This window comes from Crinia signifera, chromosome 2, assembly GCF_055691185.1.
Source record: "Crinia signifera chromosome 2, ASM5569118v1, whole genome shotgun sequence".
In the NCBI taxonomy this organism is placed as follows: Eukaryota; Metazoa; Chordata; class Amphibia; order Anura; family Myobatrachidae; genus Crinia; species Crinia signifera.
In genome coordinates this window covers 117,624,987-117,635,777 of record NC_139218.1, presented here as the reverse complement: position 1 = coordinate 117,635,777, position 10,791 = coordinate 117,624,987, and positions in this window count along the sequence as shown.

Below are 10,791 nucleotides of genomic sequence, written 5' to 3'. Positions count from 1 at the left end.
AAATGTTGTATATCCTGAAAAGGTCTCTCACATATTTTAAAAACGATTTGTTTAGCACAATTCAATATTCAATAGCACTGTTGACAATTCATGATGAACAGATACCCCACATTAAATAAGTCTCCTTAATCTTGCAGTTTAGTTTTGAAACCATTTTCTCTGTGAGTTATGTAGTTGCTTGCTTTCAGTACACCTACCTCAGCTATAGTCTCCTTTACATGCCTGAGCTCTGTGGATTAGGATGTGGAAAGGGAACATGCAAGTTTGAGAATTAATATGAATACGTACCTCTCAGCTATGCCAATTTTGGCAGGGAAGTCCCACTGTTTCATCATCCATTCCACGGGCCACATCAAACCATCATGTGGGGGAAGGAGGCTGGGCGCACAAGCTGTGAATAGCAGAAGAAATAGTGAATAGACGATGGGGTAAATTTACGAAGATGTGTATTCTACTAAACATGTGATTTTGCTATGGGCAACCAATCAGATCATGCCTACTATCGGTACTTGTGTAGTTTCACGGCGCCAGCATGGCACCGTGCTACTTCCGGGTTCTACGCTTGCCACAAACTATGTTAAAAAAAGTAACTTAACTCCATGCCAACATGGATAGTTCATACCCCCACTATCCATGTTGGCATGGAGTTGATTTTAAATAGCGTGGCGAGCGTAGCGAGCCACCGAGCCCGCAGAGTGGGCGAGCGAAGCGAGCCCCGCAAGGGGACTCAGACGCACGGTGCCATACTGGTGCCGTGAAACTACACAAGTACCCTACTATCTTCTAGAGGGTGCTAAACAAATAAGAAAGATTCTGATTGGTTGCCCATAGCAACATCACATGTGAAGTAAAATACACATCTTAGTAAATTTCCCCCGATGTGTGCATGCATGCTATGCCTGTGCATTGGATAGAATGACTCGGGGGCATGGCCAGAAGCTCCCGGAGCACTGACTAACAAAAACAGTGTGAAGAACTGCATCAGAAGGGAAGCTATGCCCCTTGCAATGAAGCCATGCCCCTTATTTATGGAGCACCACTTCACAGTGTACTGTTGTCCCGCTACTTACCTAAAATTGGGAGTAATTCAGTTATGTGCAATGTTTGGTTGATATGTTTGAATGCACACAATACCATATATCACAGAAGCCCAACATCTCTGATTTTTCTGACCTCTTTGTGATGCCAATCAAAGCTAAATTTCTAGCGGGTTGGTTACAAAATCCAGTCAGGAGAACCCCCTTCGACAGTCTAACCTGAACTATCCCACCCTGCAGCATGGTAGTTTGAGCGGCATACTTGAAAAGTTTACGTAGAGGTCAAGGGGTGTAACCACCCAGCCCCCTTCTGTCTCACCAGCCAACCTCTTACTTTCGCTGCAGCCAGCCTCCTTCTGTCTCTCCAGTTTACATCCTTCTGTGCCTCCAGACAACCTCCTTCTTTTTTGCCAGCTAGTCATCTTCTGCCTCACCAACTAGCCCCTTCTGTCTCTCTAGCCAGCCACCTTTTGTCTTACCAGTCAGCACCCTTCTGTCTCTCCAGCCAGCCTCCTTTTTTCTCACCAGCCTGTACCCTACTGCCTTATCAGCCAGCCCCTTCTGTCTCACCAGTCAGCAGCTTCAGTCTCACCAGCCTGCGTCCATCTTCCCCACCAACCAGCCCCTTCTGTCTCACCAGCCAGCAGCTTCAGTCTCATCAGCCTGTACCCATCCTCCTCACCAGCCAGCCCCTTTCTGTCTCACCAGCCAGCGGCTTCATTCTAATCAGCCTGTACCCATCCTCCTCACCAGCCAGTCTGACCCTTTCTGTCTCACCAGCCAGCCCCTTTCTGTCTCACCAGCCAGCCCCTTCTTTCTATCCGCTAAACAAATGGAATGTCTCCAGCACTGTATTTCCATACACATCTCAGATAATATTCTCCTCTGTGTTTCAAGCTAATATATGATGCCTCCTGCGTCTGGTCGCTAGATTTAGAGGTGCTAACTGACCTTAGATCAATGCCCTATATGCACATAGGGGTATCTTTTGTGGGGATGATATCCACCCACTCCTCCAAATCTGCTCCAAGATCAGCATACAATATAAATGATCACAGGTACCAGGATAACTCAGACTGACCTTTTTGAAATGCCCTATGTGCACATAGTCATTTCTTTGGTGATCCCTTTTCTCAGTAAGCTTTTATTCATATCAAATCCACCTTCAACCGACTCTCCCCTTAGATGTAGAACTCACATGGGGCCAGATTCTCTAAACTTCAAGAGTGATAAAATAGAGAGTGATAAACAGCCAGCCAATTAGCTACTGCCTGTCATTTTTCAAACACAGTCTGTGACATGGCAGGTAGGAGCTGATTGGCTGGCTGTTTATCACTCTGGATTTTATCACTTTTGAAGCTTAGAGAATCTGGCCCCAGGGAGAAATCCCTATATGCATTGAAACTTTGCCCGGTATCCCTTGGTTCGGTCCACAATACAAACGAAATGAAGATCTCTCCCTTCAGAGTACCCACCCACAAACACATTCACTTTCTCACGTGTTTCCTGACCGCTCCACTTTGTGCTGTGGAAAGCTCCACTATTAGCAGTGTGGCGCATGTGATGTCATGCGTCTCAATAAAAAAAAAATGCATTTACCAGGCAGCTGCAAGCAAGTAGCGGCAGCTGCCTGACAAACAGATAGATCCATCCATAATTGCTGACTACTGTATATGGAAGCATTTGTACAGTAGGTGACACAGGAGCCATTAAAGAAAGACGCAATAGATAAAATGTGTGGAGGCTTTTGATCTATATAATATAGAGACAGATATAAACCAATATCTCATGCGCTATAAAAGCCGCCTGAGGTACTACTTCCAATTTTTGAAGGACCACTTCAGAAAACACATACAATACCAAACACAATTTTGGAATGTTCCTTGGGCGCTTTGATGTTACAATTTCTCATTCAAGATGGTGGTACCAAAAAGGAAGAGAAAAAAGTGCAATACTGTAACACTGTAAACCTCCTTTATATTTTTGACAAAACACATATATTTGTTTTAATTTGTACCAAAGATATATGTCTACTAACGAGGTACACACATGCGCATATTGAGGGAGATCCCTCCTTCCATCAGACTGCTCCACTTTATTCCACCAGAGATATTTCACTCAAACTGGAAATAAGAGACCATCATGGTGCAGTAAAATTTAATAAAATATCACAAAAGCAAGGATTATACTTACGATAATACCTTTTCTTCGGAATACTTCATGACAACCATTACATTGGGTTCATCCCTCTCTCTCTCTCTCAATTAGACATTTAGTTTTTTTCCCCTAGGATCCGACTCCTCCTCTTCCTTATCCTATATAACTGAGCACCTCCCCTCTGACCATAGTCTTTTGAATGTCTCCGCATCGATCCTAGGGAAAAAACAGAAACAGGGAGGGCTAAAAAATATAGGCTGCCATGAAGTATTCCGAAGAAAAGGTATTATCGTAAGTATAATCCTTGCTTTCTCCTTCATAGCAGCCATTACATTGGGATGTACCAAAGCAGTAGGGAGGGTTATACAATACCTCAAGCCAATGCTTGCCTCAGGACTTCACCTCCAAACCGCACTTCCACCACATCCAGGGCGTAATGCTTAAAAAACCTGTGTAGAGAGGACCAAGTGGTTGCTTGACATATCTCTCTGGCTGACACATTCGCCTCTCTCGCCCATGAGACCGACATTGCCCTTGTTGAGTGTGCTTTAATACCCTCAGGGACTGGACGTCCTACTTTTCTGTAGGAAAAGGAAATAACATCTTTAAGCCATCTTGAAATTGTTTGTTTTGCCGGAACAAATCCTTTCTTTGCACCTTGCGGAATCACAAACAAATTTTCTGACTGTCTGAAAGCTGCAGACCTGTCCAAATAAATTTTTATGGCTCTAACCACGTCCAACGTGTGTAAATTTTCTTCTCTCTTACTTGACGGATTCGGATAGAAACAAGGTAATATGATTTCTTGATTTAAATGAAAAGAAGATACTACTTTTGGTAAAAAAGAATGTTTGGTCTTCAAGACCACTTTGTCTGGAAATATCTTCAGATACTGATCCTGTATACACAGAGGTTGAAGTTCACCAACCCTTCTGGCTGAGGGAATCGCCATTAGGAAGACTACTTTCCATGTCATAAATTTGAGATTTGCTCTATCTAATCGCTCAAATGGTGCTGACATGAACCCATTCAGAACCAGATTAAGATCCCATTGTGGAACCATAGACCGAATTTTTGACGAATTCTCTTAATAGCCTGACAAAACCTTTTTATCAAACTATGATCAGCAATTTTTGGGTCCAACAAAACACTTAATGCTGATATGTGCACTTTCAGTGTAGACACTGCCAACCCCTTGTGGAAGCCGTCACATAGGAATTGCAGCACATGCGACATGTTCGCCTTTGGAAACTGAAACTTTTCTTTGGACCACTTCGCAAAGATCCTCCAGACTCTGTAGTAAATAGTGGATGACACTTTTTTCCTAGCCTGAAGAAGTATTTCAATCACATCTGGCGACAAATGTTTTTCTCTCAACTGTTGCCTCTCAATTTCCACGCCGTCAATGACAACTTCTGAGGATCTTGACATCTGACTGGTCCCTGGGACAGAAGATCCACTGACACTGGCAGAAACAGGGGCTCTGCCACCGACATACTCTACAGCATCGGGAACCAAGCCCTCCTGGGCCAGAATGGTAGGACTATTATCACCTGACACCTCTCTGTCCTGATTTTCCACAGTACTCTTTGGGAGAAAGGTGGGAACACGTAAGCTAGGGCATAGTTCCACCTCTGCGACAGGGCATCGATTCCGCATGATCCCTGCGTTGGGTACCTGGAGAAAAATCGAGGAACTTTCTTGTTGACTGACGACGCCATGAGGTCTATTTATGGCACGCCGAAGTGCACTATTATCAGCTGAAAGACTGATTGTTTTAGTTCCCATTCGCCTGGAATCAATGTACTGCCACTCAAGAAGTCTGCAATTTGATTTTCCTCTCCTGGAATGTGCAACGCTGAGATAGACTGGAGATTTACTTCGTCCCACGACATTATGTTCTTTACTTCGTCTAACAACACCCGACTTCTTGTACCCCCTTGACGGTTGATATAAGAGACCGTTGTGATGTTGTCTGAGAACACTCGAACATAAGATTCTTTGATATCTTCTGCAAAGAATTTCATCGCCTGCCACACCGCTCTCAATTCTCTGTGGTTTGATGACCACTCCTTCTCTTGCATCGACCACCTTCCTTGGCACGATCTTCCCAACCCATGTGCCCCCCAACCGGAGGCGCTGGCATCTGTAGTTATTACTACGAATGTTGGACTTTCTAGTGACCACTTTCTTTCTCTCAGCAGTTTGTAACAACACCACACTAGGGATTCTCTTACTGTGCTTGGAATTTTTATTATCTGATCCAATGACGTACGACTTCTGGAGAACCTTAGAAGGAACCATTGTAATGGCCTCATCCTCCATCTTGCCCAAGGAGTTACCTCTACCGCTGAGGCCATCATCCCCAGCAAACTCATCGCGGTTCTTAGGGATACGCGGGGTCGTTGCAAATGAGTGTAATCAACTGCTGGATTTTTTCGCACCTTCTTTCTGAAAGGGATACTTGGAATGAAACTGTGTCCACTAGAATGCCTAGGAATTGAATATTTTGTAAAGGAATGAGCCGGCTCTTCTCCCAATTGACCATCCACCCGTGGTTTTGAAGAAACTTGATGGTGTAGTCCCTTGTGACAACACTTTCTTCTTTGGACTGAGCTGCTATCAGGAGGTCGTCTAGATACGCCCATATCATGATCTTTTGCCTTCTTAATCTTTCTATTAAAACCACCAGAACCTTCGTGAAGACTCGAGGGGACGAAGTCAGGCCGAACGGCAGGCAAGTGAACTGAAAATACTTTTCTTTTATGGCAAACCTCAGATTCTTTCTGTCGCTTGGAAAAATGGGAATGTGAAAACACGCATCTTTTAAATCGATTGCTACTAGAAAATCATTTTTTTCCGATCCCCATCAAAATAGATTTGGTTGTCTCCATGTGAAACTTCTTTTTTCTTAGACGATCGTTCAAACTCCTCAAGTCGAGGATAGTTCTGAATCTGCCTGACACCTTGCTTATAACAAACAAACGGGAATAATATCCTAGTCCCCTTTCTATTTCTGGGACTTCTTCGACTGCATTTGTGTCGATCAGAGCTTGCAAACTTAACTTTAAGACCTCTTTTTCTGTCTCTAGTAGAGGAACTCTGTAACTTAAAAATTTCGCCAACCTCTGCTTTGAAAGAGACTCCAAACGGTAACCTTCGATTACTATCTCTAGCACCCATTTATCTGTGATGCTTTGCTCCCAGATATGAGCAAACTCCAGGAGCCTTCCTGCTACTGGGACCTGCTCCATGGGACATCTGGCGTCAATGCTTCTGACTTTTGCCAGAACTTTCGCCTCTCTTTTTAATGTATTGGCGAAAAAATGCACGCGTTGTACCTGAAGCGTACCTGTCGCGAAACGGCCTACCCAGCCTGTATGATCTGGCTTGTCTATATGATTGCCTACTGGAATAGGAATGAAATCTGCCTTTCTTATCCTGAGGCAATCTCACGGATTTTCCCCCCGATATTCTCTGAATCATCTGGTCGAGTTTACTTCCGAATAGAAAGGCACCTTCATATGGAAGAGTTGCAAGCTTATTCTTGGAGTGAGAATCGGCCGCCCAAGATTTTAACCAAAGGGCCCTTCTGACCACTACCCCTGATGTCAGAGACTTGGCAGAGAAATTCAATACATCTAACGACGCCTCACAGACGTAGTCCACTGCCATTTGAATTTGCGCCAGACTTTTGCTCATCTGGTCACGAGAGGCTCTGTCTTGCAGGTCATCCTGCAATGCGGCACACCAAATTCTTAATGCTCTAGAAAGGGAAGCTATGGCTACACCTGACTTCATCGACACCGATGTTGATATATGTAATCGCCAGGGGCGTAGCGAGGGCGGAGCCACCGGAGCACGCGCTCCGGGCGCAGAGAGATCAAATGGCGCCGGAGCCGCATGCCACCGGCTCCCCTGCCCTGCTTCCCCGCCCAGCTGCAGCGCTTACTTACAGTAGTAGTCGGAGTGTGGAGGTGCCGAGATTTAGCTGCCTGTGACTCAGAGGCACCCGGCACGGCAGGTCAGAGCAGCAGGGACAGTGGCATCATGGGAATTGTAGTTTATATGTTACTGCTCTAACTTTGAGCAGTTAACGTTTAAACTACAAATCCCATGAGGCCATGCTTTGCCCTGGGAGGAAGTCTCACACAGGTGAACTTGTGAGACAGACAGAATGGGAACCGCGCTGGTGGGATCAGGATGCAGAGTCAGTGAATACATTAGAGAGTTCAGATGATAAGGCTGTCCTGGAGGGAGATAGCTCTGGATGCTCTCCCTCCCCCTACCTCCCCTGTGTTTATCGAAGCAGGAGCAGCAGTGTCAGGAAGAGGACTCCTACATGCACAATATGTGCTGACTTTTTCACTGACTTGGTAAAGATCGTTTTTTTGATAAGATAATTAAATTGGTAGCTTATTCACTTATTCATCATCATCTATTACTATTCACCTCCTGCAAACAAATTGGTGTGGGTGTGTGTACATATATATATATATATATATAATATATGTATAATGGGCATCATGTTTGGCTTATGTGCAATTGGCGTCCTGTAATGTTAGGTTGTGCCCCCTTTTTGCCACGCAAGACACATGCCCTTGCTCCAGGCACCGTGGCTCCTAGCTACACCACTGGTAATCGCTTTAGCGCACTCTCCATCCTTTTCTCCATGGGGCCTTTTAAGGACGCACCGTCCTCCAATGGTATGGTTGTACGAGTGGTGACTTCATAAACGGCTGCATCTATCTTAGGGATGTTACTCCATTTCAAAAAGTCCTCATCCTCAATAGGAAACATTTTATCGATCCTCTTAAAGGAACCAACTCGCTTGTCTACATTACTCCATTCCTTTATTAATATGTCTTTAACAACTTTATGGACAGGTAAAGCACCTGCCCTTCCTTGATCTGTCCTCGAATAAAGTATCCAGCTCTGTTTTTACTGCTTGCTTATAATTCAGAGTCTTATAGAGGTTTTTTAATACCACTTCCACTAAACCTAAATCAAATAGACGTTTGTCTTCAATGACTTCCCCTGACTCAGCAGTGGAATCACCCGAGGCATTATCATCAGAACCAGCAACAATTGATCCACAATCATCATCCATGTCCAAACTGGTTTGTGATCTAGATCTCTTGCTGCTAGTAAACTCCTTTTTTGACACAAAGTTCTTCTCCATCCACTCTCTAAGCTCAGAGATTTGGTTAGACACAGAAGTAGCTTCTTTCTTCTGCAGACAACTTCTACACAACACATTTTCACCAGTAAATGATTTGTCACATTCAGGGCATATTTTATCCAATCTCTTCTTAGCTGACTTCTTTTTTGCAACCACAGGCACACTAAAACGAGACCGGCCAGGCGCTATAAATACCGGCACTTCCGGTATTTGGAACGCACGCGGCCTGCTGTGGAACGCAGACCGCGTGCAGGCGCGCCGGAAATGCGCGTCACTTCCCTCCGACGTTTACTGCACAGAGCAGCTATAAACAGACGCCGGGAACAGTGACCAAGCCGGACATGCTGCCGCTGCCTCTCCCACTGCTCTGGACAACACCACTCGCGCTCAGCCAACACCGCTTCTTGGGCATACATTTCTAGTGAGTCCTTACGCACAAATACTCGGGCAAATTTCCACCCGTTCTGCCATGTCTTTTTTGGGTTTCAGGCACCGCCAATCCCCATAATATAAAGCAGTAAAAGATCCATGCCGCCGGCCCGGATCAATATTCAGGGTAAGGCACCGCCATCCCCTCGCTGCCAGGTACACATATATCTTACCTACACTAGCTAACCTAACTACCTGTTTACAGACAGAGGAGACAGGAAAAAAGACTATGGTCAGAGGGGAGGTGCTCAGTTATATAGGATAAGGAAGAGGAGGAGTCGGATCCTAGGGGAAAAAACTACCTGTCTAATTGAGAGAGAGAGAGGGATGAACCCATTGTAATGGCTGCCATGAAGTATGAAGGAGAAATAAAGCATTTTGACATAAAGATAAAAACAATGGGACGCCTGCATTTGTTTTACATATTGCTCTTTTTTTGTCTGCATTCTCTTGTGGACAAAAGTCTAGGGTGAGATTCCATTGTTTATATCTTTATGTCAAAATGCTTTATTTTGTGATATTTTATTAAATTTTACTGCACCATGATGGTCTCTTACAGTATTTACAGCTTGAGTGAAATACCTCTGGTGGAGCAGTCTGATGGAAGGAGTGATCCCCCTCAATATGCGCATGTGTTTACCTCATTAGTAGACATATATCTTTGGTACAAATGAAAACAAATATACAGGGCGGGATTCTCTAATAACCGCTGCAGCACATCGCCGGTATTCGCATTTTTAATAATCGCATATGTAGTAACATATGCGATTATTAACGCAAAAGCGATGGCCGGCGATGTGCTGCGGGTCCCCCCTCCCTCCCTGAACCCTCACACGGCTGTGTGAGGGCTCCTTTTCCTCCTCCCTGCACCCCGAAGCTGTGCAGGGAGGAGGAGGTCACTGGTCCGGGCAGCACAGCAGGAGGCTGCCCGGACACAGGTGAGGGAGGACAGCGCGGATCGGCGGGGGGCGCGTGGGGTGGCAGGGGACGCGAATGGAAGCCCATAGGCTTCCATGGGGTTACGCCATATAGAACTGGCGTAACCCCCACCCCGAAGCAAAGCCCCAGCGGTGGGGCTTTGCTGCATATGAAAATGCGGTAAAAACCCCGAAAACTGGGTTTTTACTGCATTTTTAGTTTGGTGAATCTCGCCCACAGTATGTGTTTTGTCAGAAATATAAAGGAGGTTTACAGTGTACAGTAGATAATGTACAGTATGCTGCTCTTACAGAGCTGCTCCACAACCTACTCCAACCTTTTAATACAGTATGTACTGCATTTTACTGCACGTCTCAGTTTTTGCTGCATTATCACTACTGTATGTTTCTAATATGTAGTCAAAGATCCATTTGTCACTGTCCACTGCTGTGTTGCAGTATTTTCTTTTTAAACACTCTATTTAACATAGGGGAGAGAATCAATATTTAACCATTGTGGCATGGAATTGTTACATTTATTAGCACTATTCCTTCTCATTCTATTCCTTACCCAGATCCCAAGCGATGTGCTACTGTATATACATAGTCATACAGCACATGAGAGATGGACAGTTTCAAGATAAACTGTGCCCTAATCTGACTTGACTGACATAATATAATATCAGTGATTGCTACAATTAAACTGACACCAGTTTAAACACACCAACTCACAAGTTAAACATAAACTCTATATGCCACTGCGATTAAAAGTGTTTTAATTAGATGCTGCTTCTCTTTTACTTATCACCACTTTCATTTTTCCTGTCTTCTAAATGTCAAAAAAGGAGAATTAACATTTTTCAGAAGCAGGTTTCCTTTTACTGCATACTTCATAATCCTGTGCTGTTCTGGAATTATCACAGCTCTTGCAATTGCTGTAATGAGCATACACAAATTGAGTAAAAATAAATGCACAGCCGCTTGTCTGTACACATACAATACTAATCATTGCCCACCTATAACACACTGGTAGCCTTGGATGACTGTACGTCTCTTTTACATCTCATTC